Source organism: Gobio gobio (genome assembly GCF_949357685.1).
Source record: "Gobio gobio genome assembly, chromosome: 10".
Lineage (NCBI taxonomy): Eukaryota > Metazoa > Chordata > Actinopteri > Cypriniformes > Gobionidae > Gobio > Gobio gobio.
The window spans coordinates 15,169,198-15,184,197 of NC_137116.1; positions in this window are offsets into that span (position 1 = coordinate 15,169,198).

Here is a 15,000-nt window from a genome sequence, read left to right on the forward strand (position 1 = left end):
TTCAGTCGATTTTTTTTCCTGGTTCTTGACCAAACCAATTTGTCAGATGTCCTTATATACATATATGTCTTGCCACTATTGGGCAAACAGGTCTTATCCTTATTACAATTAGCCTGAATCATTTGTAAGCTAGATTTATGCCTATTTTTTCACATCTTCGTGGCACACCACAATGATTTCCGTCATGTCATGTGTTAATATTTTTTTAGTGTAACAATTTATGATTTGCAAAAATAACTGTTGCATCTGTGTAGGTTACATGAGCAAAGTGTATGCGCGTTGTGCACGCTATACATTATGGTCAAGCATGCGCCCTTAAAATAGCATAATGAACAACGCGCAACGCGCCACTGACTTTAGACTAGGTTTTTTCTGGTCAGTGGCGCAATTGTTTAATGGGACAGCAAAATAGCACCAGGGATTGTTTGCGCCGGAACACGCCTCCTTTTTTGCGCTGAACCGCCCAGGTAGCGCAAGTTCATTCACTAGTTTAGCGACGTGCTTCTGTGGAGGGAAAAGCGCGCTTTGCGCGGGTGCAAAATAGGAATGACACATGCGTCGGTGTACAAAGTCAATTGCGCTGGGTGCAAGATAGGGCCCTCTGTGTACGAGTGATGTGTGTGTGTATGTGTGTGTGTGTGTGTGCGGGTGACGTGTGTGTGCAGTGCGATCTCCGCTCTCTGTGTTTGTGTGTGTACGAGTGACGTGTGTGTGTGTGTGTGTGTGTGTGCGAGTGACGTGTGTGTGTGCAAGTGACATGTGTGTGTGTGTGTGTACGAGTGACGTGTGTGTGTGTGTGTGCACGAGTGACGTGTGTGTGTGTGTGCGAGTGACGTGTGTGTGTGTGTGTGTGTGCGATCTCCACTCTCTGTGTGCGAGTGACGTGTGTGTGTGTGTGAGTGACGTGTGTGTGTTTGCGTGCGTGCGTGCGAGTGACGTGTATGTGTGCTAGTGACGTGTGTGTTTGTGTGTGTGCAAGTGACGTGTGTGTGTGTGTGTGTGTGTGTGTGTGTGTGTGTGTGTGTGTGCAAGTGACGTGTGTGTGTGTGTGTGTGTGTACGAGTGACGTTTGTGTGTGTGTGTGTGTATGTGCGAGTGACGTGTGTGTGTGTGTGTGTGCACGAGTGACGTGAGTGTGTGTGTGTGTGTGTGTGTGTGTGTGTGCGAGTGACGTGTGTGTGTGTGCGATCTCCACTCTCTGTGTGCGAGTGACGTGTGTGTGTGTGTGTGAGTGACGTGTGTGTGTTTGCGTGCGTGCGTGCGAGTGACGTGTGTGCGATCTCCGTTCTCTGTGTGCGAGTGACGTGTGTGTGTGCGAGTGACGTGTGTGTGTGTGTGTGACGTGTGTGTGTGCAGTGCGGTCTCCGCTTTCTGTGTGTGTGCGCGAGTGACGTGTGTGTGTGCAGTGCGATCTCCGCTCTCTGTGTGCGTGTGTGTGTGTGCGTGCGTGCGTGTGTGTGTGTGTGTGTGCGCAGTGAGATATGTGAGTGAGTGTGCGAGTGACGTGTGCGTGTGTGTGCGATCTCCGCTCTGTGTGCGAGGGACGTGGGTGTGTGTGTGTGTGTGTGTGTGTGTGTGTGCGAGTGACGTGTGTGTGTGTGTGCGAGTGACGTGTGTGCAAGTGACGTGTGTGTGTGTGTGTATGTGAGTGAGTGTGTGAGTGACGCGCGTGTGTGTGTGTGTGTGCGAGTGACGTGTGTGTGTGTGTGCGAGTGACGTGTGTGCAAGTGACGTGTGCGCGTGTGTGTGTGTGTGTGTGTGTATGTGAGTGAGTGTGTGAGTGACGCGCGTACGTGTGTGCAAGTGACGTGTGCGCGTGTGTGTGTGCAAGTGACGTGTGCGCGTGTGTGTGTGCGAGTGACGTGTGCGTGTGTGTGCGATCTCCGCTCTGTGTGCGAGTGACGTGGGTGTGTGTGTGTGTGTGCGAGTGACGTGTGTGTGTGCGAGTGACGTGTGTGCAAGTGACGTGTGTGTGTGTATGTGAGTGAGTGTGTGAGTGACGCGCGCGCGCGCGCGCGTGTGTGTGTGTGTGTGTGTGTGTGCGCGCGCATGTGTGTGTGTGCGAGTGACGTGTGCGAGTGACGTGCGTGTGTGTGTGTGACGTGTGTGTGCAGTGCGATCACAGCTCTCTGTGTGCGAGTGACGTGTGTGCGAGTGACGTGTGTGTGTGTGTGTGTGTGCGAGTGACGTGCGCGTGTGTGTGTGTGTGTGTGCGAGTGACGTGTGTGTGTGTGTGTGTGTGTGCGATCTCCGCTCTCTGTGTACGAGTGATGTGTGTGTGTATGTGTGTGTGTGTGTGTGCGGGTGACGTGTGTGTGCAGTGCGATCTCCGCTCTCTGTGTTTGTGTGTGTACGAGTGACGTGTGTGTGTGTGTGTGTGTGTGTGTGCGAGTGACGTGTGTGTGTGCAAGTGACATGTGTGTGTGTGTGTACGAGTGAAGTTTGTGTGCGTGCGAGTGACGTGTGTGTGTGTGTGTGCACGAGTGACGTGTGTGTGTGTGTGTGTGTGTGCGAGTGACGTGTGTGTGTGTGTGTGTGCGATCTCCACTCTCTGTGTGCGAGTGACGTGTGTGTGTGTGTGAGTGACGTGTGTGTGTTTGCGTGCGTGCGTGCGAGTGACGTGTGTGTGTGCTAGTGACGTGTGTGTGTGTGTGTGTGTGCAAGTGACGTGTGTGTGTGTGTGTGTGTGCGATCTCCACTCTCTGTGTGCGAGTGACGTGTGTGTGTGTGTGTGTGTGAGTGACGTGTGTGTGTTTGCGTGCGTGCGTGCGAGTGACGTGTGTGTGTGAGTGACGTGTGTGTGTTTGCGTGCGTGTGTGTGCGTGCGTGTGTGTGTGTGTGTGTGTGCAGTGTGATATCCGCTCTCTGTGTATGTGAGTGACGCGCGCGCGTGTGTGTGTGTGCGAGTGACGTGTGTCTGTGCAAGTGACGTATGTGTGTGCGAGTGACGTGTGTGTGTGTGTGTGCGAGTGACGTGTGTGTGTGTGTGTGTATGTGTGCGTGCGAGTGACGTGTGTGTGAGTGTGTGAATGTGTGAGTGACGCGCGCCTGTGTGTACGTGTGCGTGCGAGTGACGTGTGTGTGTGTGTGTGTGTGTGCGAGTGACGTGTGTGTGTGTGCGAGTGACGTGTGTGTGTGTGCGAGTGACGTGTGGTGCGAGTGACGTGTGTGTGTGTGTGTGCGAGTGACATGTGTGTGCGAGTGATGTGTGTGTGTGTGTGTGTGTGTGTGTGCGCAGTACGATCTCCGCTCTCTGTGTGCGAGTGACATGGGTGTGTGCGAGTGACGCGTGTGTGTGTGTGTGTGTGCGCGCATGTGTGTGTGTGCGAGTGACGTGTGTGTGTGTGTGCGAGTGACGTGTGTGTGTGTGCGAGTGACGTGTGTGTGCGAGTGACGTGTGTGTGTGTGTGTGTGTGCGCAGTACGATCTCCGCTTTCTGTGTGTATGTGAGTGACGCGCGTGTGTGTGTGTGCGAGTGACGTGTGTCTGTGCAAGTGACGTTTGTGTGTGCGAGTGACGTGTGTGTGTGTGCGAGTGACGTGTGTGTGTGTGTGTATGTGTGCGTGCGAGTGACGTGTGTGTGCAGTGCGATCACAGCTCTCTGTGTGCAAGTGACGTGTGTGTGCGAGTGACGTGTGTGTGTGTGTGTGTGTGCGTGCGAGTGAGGTGTGTGTGTGTGAATGTGAATGTGTGAGTGACGCGCATGTGAATGTGTGTGTTTGTTTGTGTGTGTGTGCGAGTGACATGTGCGTGTGTGTGTGTGTGTGTGTGCGAGTGACGTGTGTGTGTGTGCGAGTGACGTGTGTGTGTGTGCGAGTGACGTGTGGTGCGAGTGACGTGTGTGTGTGTGTGCGAGTGACATGTGTGTGCGAGTGATGTGTGTGTGTGTGTGTGTGTGTGTGTGCGCAGTACGATCTCCGCTCTCTGTGTGCGAGTGACATGGGTGTGTGCGAGTGACGCGTGTGTGTGTGTGTGTGTGCGCGCATGTGTGTGTGTGCGAGTGACGTGTGTGTGTGTGTGCGAGTGACGTGTGTGTGTGTGCGAGTGACGTGTGTGTGCGAGTGACGTGTGTGTGTGTGTGTGTGTGCGCAGTACGATCTCCGCTTTCTGTGTGTATGTGAGTGACGCGCGTGTGTGTGTGTGCGAGTGACGTGTGTCTGTGCAAGTGACGTTTGTGTGTGCGAGTGACGTGTGTGTGTGTGTGTATGTGTGCGTGCGAGTGACGTGTGTGTGCAGTGCGATCACAGCTCTCTGTGTGCAAGTGACGTGTGTGTGCGAGTGACGTGTGTGTGTGTGTGTGTGTGTGTGTGCGTGCGAGTGAGGTGTGTGTGTGTGAATGTGAATGTGTGAGTGGCGCGCATGTGAATGTGTGTGTTTGTTTGTGTGTGTGTGCGAGTGACATGTGCGTGTGTGTGTGTGTGTGTGTGTGTGTGTGCGAGTGACGCGTGTGTGTGTGAGTGTGTGTGTGCGCGCATGTGTGTGTGTGTGTGCGAGTGACGTGTGCGTGTGTGCGATCTCCGCTCTGTGTGCGAGTGACGTGGGTGTGTGTGTGTGTGTGCGAGTGACGTGTGTGTGTGCGAGTGACGTGTGCGAGTGACGTGTGTGTGTGTATGTGAGTGAGTGTGTGAGTGACGCGCGCGCGTGTGTGTGTGTGTGTGCGCGCATGTGTGTGTGTGCGAGTGACGTGTGCGTGTGTGTGTGTGTGCGATCTCTGCTCTCTGTGTGCGAGTGACATGGGTGTGTGTGTGTGCGAGTGACGCGTGAGTGTGTGTGTGCGCGCATGTGTGCGTGTGCGAGTGACGTGTGCGTGTGTGTGTGTGTGCGATCTCCGCTCTGTGTGTGTTAATGTGAATGTGTGAGTGACGCGCGCACGCGCGTGTGTGTGTTTGTGTGTGCGTGCGAGTGACGTGCGCGTGTGTGTGTGTGTGTGCGAGTGACGTGTGTGTGTGTGTGTGTGTGTGTGTGTCCGATCTCCGCTCTCTGTGTACGAGTGATGTGTGTGTGTATGTGTGTGTGTGTGTGTGCGGGTGACATGTGTGTGTGCAGTGCGATCTCCGCTCTCTGTGTTTGTGTGTGTACGAGTGACGTGTGTGTGTGTGTGTGTGCGAGTGACGTGTGTGTGTGCAAGTGACGTGTGTGTGTGTGTGTGTACGAGTGAAGTTTGTGTGCGTGCGAGTGACGTGTGTGTGTGTGCACGAGTGACGTGTGTGTGTGTGTGTGTGTGTGTGTGTGTGTGTGTGTGTGTGTGTGTGTGCGCGCATGTGTGTGTGTGCGAGTGACGTGTGCGTGTGTGTGCGTGCGATCTCTGCTCTCTGTGTGCGAGTGACATGGGTGTGTGTGTGTGCGAGTGACGCGTGAGTGTGTGTGTGCGCGCATGTGTGCGTGTGCGAGTGACGTGTGCGTGTGTGTGTGTGTGCGATCTCCGCTCTGTGTGTGTTAATGTGAATGTGTGAGTGACGCGCGCACGCGCGTGTGTGTGTTTGTGTGTGCGTGCGAGTGAAGTGCGCGTGTGTGTGTGTGTGTGTGCGAGTGACGTGTGTGTGTGTGTGCGAGTGACGTGTGTGCAAGTGACGTGTGCGCGTGTGTGTGTGTATGTGAGTGAGTGTGCGAGTGACGTGTGCGTGTGTGTGCGATCTCCGCTCTGTGTGCGAGTGACGTGGGTGTGGGTGTGTGTGTGTGTGCGAGTGACGTGTGTGTGTGCGAGTGACGTGTGCGAGTGACGTGTGTGTGTGTATGTGAGTGAGTGTGTGAGTGACGCGCGCGCGTGTGTGTGTGTGTGTGCGCGCATGTGTGTGTGTGCGAGTGACGTGTGCGTGTGTGTGCGATCTCTGCTCTCTGTGTGCGAGTGACATGGGTGTGTGTGTGTGCGAGTGACGCGTGAGTGTGTGTGTGCGCGCATGTGTGCGTGTGCGAGTGACGTGTGCGTGTGTGTGTGTGCGATCTCCGCTCTGTGTGTGTTAATGTGAATGTGTGAGTGACGCGCGCACGCGCGTGTGTGTGTTTTTGTGTGCGTGCGAGTGACGTGCGCGTGTGTGTGTGTGTGTGTGTGTGTGCGAGTGACGTGTGTGTGTGTGTGTGTGTGTGTGATCTCCGCTCTCTGTGTACGAGTGATGTGTGTGTGTGTGTATGTGTGTGTGTGTGTGTGCGGGTGACATGTGTGTGTGCAGTGCGATCTCCGCTCTCTGTGTTTGTGTGTGTACGAGTGACGTGTGTGTGTGTGTGTGTGTGTGTGTGTGCGAGTGACGTGTGTGTGTGCAAGTGACGTGTGTGTGTGTGTGTACGAGTGAAGTTTGTGTGCGTGCGAGTGACGTGTGTGTGTGTGTGTGCACGAGTGACGTGTGTGTGTGTGTGTGTGTGTGTGTGTGCGCGCATGTGTGTGTGTGCGAGCGACGTGTGCGTGTGTGTGCGTGCGATCTCTGCTCTCTGTGTGCGAGTGACATGGGTGTGTGTGTGTGTGCGAGTGACGCGTGAGTGTGTGTGTGCGCGCATGTGTGCGTGTGCGAGTGACGTGTGCGTGTGTGTGTGTGCGATCTCCGCTCTGTGTGTGTTAATGTGAATGTGTGAGTGACGCGCGCACGCGCGTGTGTGTGTTTGTATGTGCGTGCGAGTGACGTGCGCGTGTGTGTGTGTGTGTGTGTGTGCGAGTGACGTGTGTGTGTGTGTGTGTGTGTGCGATCTCCGCTCTCTGTGTACGAGTGATGTGTGTGTGTGTGTGTGTGTGTGTGTGTGTGCGGGTGACATGTGTGTGTGCAGTGCGATCTCCGCTCTCTGTGTTTGTGTGTGTACGAGTGACGTGTGTGTGTGTGTGTGTGTGTGTGTGTGTGTGCGAGTGACGTGTGTGTGTGCAAGTGACGTGTGTGTGTGTGTGTACGAGTGAAGTTTGTGTGCGTGCGAGTGACGTGTGTGTGTGTGTGTGCACGAGTGACGTGTGTGTGTGTGTGTGTGTGTGCGAGTGACGTGTGTGTGTGTGTGTGTGCGATCTCCACTCTCTGTGTGCGAGTGACGTGTGTGTGTGTGTGAGTGACGTGTGTGTGTTTGCGTGCGTGCGTCCGAGTGACGTGTGTGTGTGCTAGTGACGTGTGTGTGTGTGTGTGTGCAAGTGACGTGTGTGTGTGTGTGTGTGCAAGTGACGTGTGTGTGTGTGTGCGTGCAAGTGACGTGTGAGTGTGTGTGTGTGTGTGTACGAGTGACGTTTGTGTGTGTGTGTGTGTGTGTGTGTGTGCGAGTGACGTGTGTGTGTGTGTGCACGAGTGACGTGTGTGTGTGTGTGTGTGTGTGTGTGTGCGATCTCCACTCTCTGTGTGCGAGTGACGTGTGTGTGTGTGTGAGTGACGTGTGTGTGTTTGCGTGCGTGCGTGCGAGTGACGTGTGTGTGTGTGCGATCTCCGCTCTCTGTGTGCGAGTGACGTGTGTGTGTGCGAGTGACGTGTGTGTGTGTGACGTGTGTGGGTGCAGTGCGGTCTCGGCTTTCTGTGTGTGTGCGCGAGTGACGTGTGTGTTTGTGTGTGAGTGACGTGTGTGTGTTTGCGTGCGTGCGTGTGTGTGTGCGTGTGTGTGTGTGTGTGTGTGTGTGTGTGCAGTGCGATATCCGCTCTCTGTGTATGTGAGGGACGCGCGTGTGTGTGTGTGTGCGAGTGACGTGTGTCTGTGCAAGTGACGTTTGTGTGTGCGAGTGACGTGTGTGTGTGTGCGAGTGACGTGTGTGTGTGTATGTGTGCGTGCGAGTGACGTGTGTGTGTGTGTGTGTGTGTGTGCGAGTGACGTGTGTGTGTGTGTGTGTGCGATATCCGCTCTCTGTGTGCGAGTGACGTGTGTGTGTGTGTGTGTGTGTCCGCGCATGTGTGTGCGAGTGATGTGTGTTTTTTGTTTGTGTGTGTGCAGTGCGAGTGATGTGTGTGTGTGTGTGTGTGTGTGTGTATGTGTGTGTGTGTGTGTGTGTGTGTGTGTGCGAGTGACGTGTGTGTGTGTGCCTGACGTGTGTTTGTGTGTGTGTGTGTGTGTGCGATATCCGCTCTCTGTGTGCGAGTGACGTGTGTGTGTGTGTGTGTGTGCGTGTGTGTGTGAGTGACGTGTGTGTGTGTGTGTGTGTGTGTGTGTGTGTGTGTGTGTGCGATCTCCGCTCTCTGTGTGCGGATGACGTGTGTGTGTGTGTGCGATCTCCGCTCTCTGTATGTGAGTGACGTGTGTGTGTGTGTGTGCGTGCAAGTGACGTGTGTGTGTGTGTTTGTGTGTGTGTACGAGTGACGTTTGTGTGTGTGTGTGTGTGTGTGTGCGAGTGACGTGTGTGTGTGTGTGTGTGCACGAGTGACGTGTGCGTGTGTGTGCGATCTCCGCTCTGTGTGCGAGTGACGTGGGTGTGTGTGTGTGTGTGTGCGAGTGACGTGTGTGTGTGCGAGTGACGTGTGCGAGTGACGTGTGTGTGTGTATGTGAGTGAGTGAGTGTGTGAGTGACGCGCGCGCGTGTGTGTGTGTGTGTGCGCGCATGTGTGTGTGTGCGAGTGACGTGTGCGTGTGTGTGTGTGTGCGATCTCTGCTCTCTGTGTGCGAGTGACATGGGTGTGTGTGTGTGCGAGTGACGCGTGAGTGTGTGTGTGCGCGCATGTGTGCGTGTGCGAGTGACGTGTGCGTGTGTGTGTGTGCGATCTCCGCTCTGTGTGTGTTAATGTGAATGTGTGAGTGACGCGCGCACGCGCGTGTGTGTGTTTGTGTGTGCGTGCGAGTGACGTGCGCGTGTGTGTGTGTGTGTGTGTGCGAGTGACGTGTGTGTGTGTGTGTGTGTGTGCGATCTCCGCTCTCTGTGTACGAGTGATGTGTGTGTGTATGTGTGTGTGTGTGTGTGCGGGTGACATGTGTGTGTGCAGTGCGATCTCCGCTCTCTGTGTTTGTGTGTGTACGAGTGACGTGTGTGTGTGTGTGTGTGTGTGTGTGTGCGAGTGACGTGTGTGTGTGCAAGTGACGTGTGTGTGTGTGTGTACGAGTGAAGTTTGTGTGCGTGCGAGTGACGTGTGTGTGTGTGTGTGCACGAGTGACGTGTGTGTGTGTGTGTGTGTGTGTGTGTGCGCGCATGTGTGTGTGTGCGAGCGACGTGTGCGTGTGTGTGCGTGCGATCTCTGCTCTCTGTGTGCGAGTGACATGGGTGTGTGTGTGTGTGCGAGTGACGCGTGAGTGTGTGTGTGCGCGCATGTGTGCGTGTGCGAGTGACGTGTGCGTGTGTGTGTGTGCGATCTCCGCTCTGTGTGTGTTAATGTGAATGTGTGAGTGACGCGCGCACGCGCGTGTGTGTGTGTTTGTATGTGCGTGCGAGTGACGTGCGCTTGTGTGTGTGTGTGTGTGTGTGTGTGCGAGTGACGTGTGTGTGTGTGTGTGTGTGTGCGATCTCCGCTCTCTGTGTACGAGTGATGTGTGTGTGTGTGTGTGTGTGCGGGTGACATGTGTGTGTGCAGTGCGATCTCCGCTCTCTGTGTTTGTGTGTGTACGAGTGACGTGTGTGTGTGTGTGTGTGTGTGTGTGTGTGCGAGTGACGTGTGTGTGTGCAAGTGACGTATGTGTGTGTGTGTACGAGTGAAGTTTGTGTGCGTGCGAGTGACGTGTGTGTGTGTGTGTGCACGAGTGACGTGTGTGTGTGTGTGTGTGTGCGAGTGACGTGTGTGTGTGTGTGTGTGCGATCTCCACTCTCTGTGTGCGAGTGACGTGTGTGTGTGTGTGAGTGACGTGTGTGTGTTTGCGTGCGTGCGTCCGAGTGACGTGTGTGTGTGCTAGTGACGTGTGTGTGTGTGTGCAAGTGACGTGTGTGTGTGTGTGTGTGTGTGTGCAAGTGACGTGTGTGTGTGTGTGCGTGCAAGTGACGTGTGAGTGTGTGTGTGTGTGTGTACGAGTGACGTTTGTGTGTGTGTGTGTGTGTGTGTGCGAGTGACGTGTGTGTGTGTGTGCACGAGTGACGTGTGTGTGTGTGTGTGTGTGTGTGCGATCTCCACTCTCTGTGTGCGAGTGACGTGTGTGTGTGTGTGAGTGACGTGTGTGTGTTTGCGTGCGTGCGTGCGAGTGACGTGTGTGTGTGTGCGATCTCCGCTCTCTGTGTGCGAGTGACGTGTGTGTGTGCGAGTGACGTGTGTGTGTGTGACGTGTGTGGGTGCAGTGCGGTCTCGGCTTTCTGTGTGTGTGCGCGAGTGACGTGTGTGTGTGTGTGTGAGTGACGTGTGTGTGTTTGCGTGCGTGCGTGTGTGTGTGTGCGTGTGTGTGTGTGTGTGTGTGCAGTGCGATATCCGCTCTCTGTGTATGTGAGGGACGCGCGTGTGTGTGTGTGTGCGAGTGACGTGTGTCTGTGCAAGTGACGTTTGTGTGTGCGAGTGACGTGTGTGTGTGTGCGAGTGACGTGTGTGTGTGTATGTGTGCGTGCGAGTGACGTGTGTGTGTGTGTGTGTGTGTGTGCGAGTGACGTGTGTGTGTGTGTGTGTGTGTGTGCGATATCCGCTCTCTGTGTGCGAGTGACGTGTGTGTGTGTGTGTGTGTGTCCGCGCATGTGTGTGCGAGTGATGTGTGTTTTTTGTTTGTGTGTGTGCAGTGCGAGTGATGTGTGTGTGTGTGTGTGTATGTGTGTGTTTGTGTGTATGTGTGTGTGTGTGCGAGTGACGTGTGTGTGTGTGCCTGACGTGTGTTTGTGTGTGTGTGTGTGTGCGATATCCGCTCTCTGTGTGCGAGTGACGTGTGTGTGTGTGTGTGTGTGTGTGTGTGCGTGTGTGTGTGAGTGACGTGTGTGTGTGTGTGTGTGTGTGTGTGTGTGTGCGATCTCCGCTCTCTGTGTGCGGATGACGTGTGTGTGTGTGTGCGATCTCCGCTCTCTGTATGTGAGTGACGTGTGTGTGTGTGTGCGTGCAAGTGACGTGTGTGTGTGTGTGTGTGTGTGTACGAGTGACGTTTGTGTGTGTGTGTGTGTGTGTGTGCGAGTGACGTGTGTGTGTGTGTGCACGAGTGACGTGTGTGTGTGTGTGTGTGTGTGTGTGTGTGCGATCTCCACTCTCTGTGTGCGAGTGACGTGTGTGTGTGTGAGTGACGTGTGTGTGTTTGCGTGCGTGCGTGCGAGTGACGTGTGTGTGTGTGCAATCTCCGCTCTCTGTGTGCGAGTGACGTGTGTGTGTGCGAGTGACGTGTGTGTGTGTGACGTGTGTGTGTGCAGTGCGGTCTCCGCTTTCTGTGTGTGTGCGCGAGTGACGTGTGTGTGTGTGTGTGAGTGACGTGTGTGTGTTTGCGTGCGTGCGTGTGTGTGTTTGTGTGTGTGTGCGAGTGACTTGTGTGTGTGTGTGTGCGAGTGACGTGCGCATGTGTGTGTGTGTGTGTGTGTGCGAGTGACGTGTGTGTGTGCTAGTGACGTGTGTGTGTGTGTGTGTGCAAGTGACGTGTGTGTGTGTTAATGTGAATGTGTGTGTGCGCGCATGTGTGTGTGTTTGTGTGTGTGTGCGAGTGACGTGCGTGTGTGTGGGTGTGTGTGTGTGTGTGTGTGTGCGAGTGACGTGTGTGTGTGTGTGTGTGTGCACGAGTGACGTGTGTGTGTGTGTGTGTGTGTGCGATCTCCACTCTCTGTGTGCGAGTGACGTGTGTGTGTGTGTGAATGACGTGTGTGTGTTTGCGTGCGTGCGTGCGAGTGACGTGTGTGTGTGTGCAATCTCCGCTCTCTGTGTGCGAGTGACGTGTGTGTGTGCGAGTGACGTGTGTGTGTGTGACGTGTGTGTGTGCAGTGCGGTCTCCGCTTTCTGTGTGTGTGCGCGAGTGACGTGTGTGTGAATGTGTGAGTGACGCGCGCCTGTGTGTACGTGTGCGTGCGAGTGACGTGTGTGTGTGTGTGTGCGAGTGACTTGTGTGTGTGTGTGTGCGAGTGACGTGCGCATGTGTGTGTGTGTGTGTGTGTGCGAGTGACGTGTGTGTGTGCTAGTGACGTGTGTGTGTGTGTGTGTGCAAGTGACGTGTGTGTGTGTTAATGTGAATGTGTGTGTGCGCGCATGTGTGTGTGTTTGTGTGTGTGTGTGCGAGTGACGTGCGTGTGTGTGGGTGTGTGTGTGTGTGTACGTGTGTGTGCGAGTGACGTGCGAGTGACGCATGTGTGTGTGTGTGTGTGTGCAGTGCGATCTCCGCTCTCTGTGACGTGTGTGCGAGTGACGTGTGTGCGTGTGTGTGCGAGTGACGCATGTGTGCAAGTGACGTGTGTGTGTGCGATCTCCGCTCTCTGTGTGCAAGTGACGTGTGTGTGTGTGTGCAGTGCGATCTACGCTCTCTGTGTGCGAGTGACGTGTGTGTGTGTGCAGTGCGATCTCCGCTCTCTGTGTGTGTGCACGAGTGACGCGCGCGTGTGTGTGTGCGAGTGACGTGTGTGTGTGCGAGTGACGTGTGTCTGTGCAAGTGACGTGTGTGTGTGTGCGAGTGACGTGTGTGTGTGTGCGAGTGACGTGTGTGTGTGTGTATGTGTGCGTGCGAGTGACGTGTGTGTGTGAGTGTGTGAATGTGTGAGTGACGCGCGCCTGTGTGTACGTGTGCGTGCGAGTGACGTGTGTGTGTGTGTGCGAGTGACTTGTGTGTGTGTGTGTGCGAGTGACGTGCGCATGTGTGTGTGTGTGTGTGTGTGTGCGAGTGACGTGTGTGTGTGCTAGTGACGTGTGTGTGTGTGTGTGTGCGAGTGACGTGTGTGTGTGTGTGCGAGTGACGTGTGTGCAAGTGACGTTTGCGCGTGTGTGTGTGTATGTGAGTGAGTGTGCGAGTGACGTGTGCGTGTGTGTGCGATCTCCGCTCTGTGTGCGAGTGACGTGGGTGTGTGTGTGTGCGAGTGACGTGTGTGCAAGTGACGTGTGTGTGTGTATGTGAGTGAGTGTGTGAGTGACGCGCGTGTGTGTGTGTGTGCGCGCGTGTGTGTGTGCGCGTGTGTGTGTGTGTGTGTGTGTGTGTGTGAGTGTGTGTGTGTGTGTGTGCACGCATGTGTGTGTGTGCGAGTGACGTGTGCGTGTGTGTGTGTGTGTGTGTGTGCGAGTGACGTGTGTGTGTGTGTGTGTGTGTGCGATCTCCACTCTCTGTGTGCGAGTGACGTGTGTGTGTGTGTGAGTGACGTGTGTGTGTTTGCGTGCGTGCGTGCGAGTGACGTGTGTGTGTGTGCGATCTCCGCTCTCTGTGTGCGAGTGACGTGTGTGTGTGCGAGTGACGTGTGTGTGTGTGACGTGTGTGTGTGCAGTGCGGTCTCCGCTTTCTGTGTGTGTGCGCGAGTGACGTGTGTGTGTGTGTGAGTGACGTGTGTGTGTTTGCGTGCGTGTGTGTGCGTGCGTGTGTGTGTGTGTGTGTGTGTGTGTGTGCAGTATGATATCCGCTCTCTGTGTATGTGAGTGACGCGCGTGTGTGTGTGTGTGCGAGTGACGTGTGTCTGTGCAAGTGACGTATGTGTGTGCGAGTGACGTGTGTGTGTGTGTGTGCGAGTGACGTGTGTGTGTGTATGTGTGCGTGCGAGTGACGTGTGTGTGTGAGTGTGTGAATGTGTGAGTGACGCGCGCCTGTGTGTACGTGTGCGTGCGAGTGACGTGTGTGTGTGTGTGCGAGTGACTTGTGTGTGTGTGTGTGTGCGAGTGACGTGCGCGCGTGTGTGTGTGTGTGTGCTAGTGACGTGTGTGTGTGTGTGTGCAAGTGACGTGTGTGTGTGTGTGTGTGTGCAAGTGACGTGTGTGTGTGTGTGTGTATGCAAGTGACGTGTGTGTGTGTGTGTGTGTGTGTACGAGTGACGTTTGTGTGTGTGTGTGTGTGTGTGTGCACGAGTGACGTGTGTGTGTGTGTGCGAGTGACGTGTGTGTATGTGTGTGTGTGTGCGAGTGACGTGTGTGCAAGTGACGTGTGTGTGTGTGTGTGTGTGCGAGTGACGTGTGTGCAAGTGACGTGTGCGCGTGTGTGTGTGCGAGTGACGTGTGCGTGTGTGTGCGATCTCCGCTCTGTGTGCGAGTGACGTGGGTGTGTGTGTGTGTGTGTGCGAGTGACGTGTGTGTGTGCGAGTGAAGTGTGTGCAAGTGACGTGTGTGTGTGTATGTGAGTGAGTGTGCAAGTGACGTTTGCGCGTGTGTGTGTTAATGTGAATGTGTGAGTGACGCGCGCACGCGCGTGTGTGTGTGTGCGCGCATGTGTGTGTGTTTGTGTGTGTGTGCGAGTGACGTGCGAGTGACGTGTGTGTGTGTGTGTGTGTGCAAGTGACGTGTGTGTGTGTGTGTGTGTGTATGCAAGTGACGTGTGTGTGTGTGTGTGTGTGTGTACGAGTGACGTTTGTGTGTGTGTGTGTGTGTGTGTGTGCGAGTGACGTGTGTGTGTGTGTGTGTTTGTGCGAGTGACGTGTGTGCAAGTGACGTGTGTGTGTGTGTGTGTGTGTGTGTGCGAGTGACGTGTGTGTGTGTGTGCGAGTGACGTGTGTGCAAGTGACGTGTGCGCGTGTGTGTGTGCGAGTGACGTGTGCGTGTGTGTGCGATCTCCGCTCTGTGTGCGAGTGACGTGGGTGTGTGTGTGTGTGTGTGCGAGTGACGTGTGTGTGTGCGAGTGACGTGTGTGCAAGTGACGTGTGTGTGTGTATGTGAGTGAGTGTGTGAGTGACGCGCGCGCGTGTGTGTGTGTGTGTGTGTGCGCGCATGTGTGCGTGTGCGAGTGACGTGTGCGTGTGTGTGTGTGCGATCTCCGCTCTGTGTGTGTTAATGTGAATGTGTGAGTGACGCGCGCACGCGCGTGTGTGTGTTTGTGTGTGTGTGCGTGCGAGTGACGTGCGTGTGTGTGTGTGTGTGCGAGCGACGTGTGTGTGTGTGTGTGTGCGATCTCCGCTCTCTGTGTACGAGTGATGTGTGTGTGTATGTGTGTGTGTGCGTGCGAGTGACGCGTGTGTGTGTGAGTGTGTGTGTGCGCGCATGTGTGTGTGTGTGTGCGAGTGACGTGTGCGTGTGTGCGATCTCCGCTCTGTGTGCGAGTGACGTGGGTGTGTGTTTGTTTGTGTGTGTGTGTGTG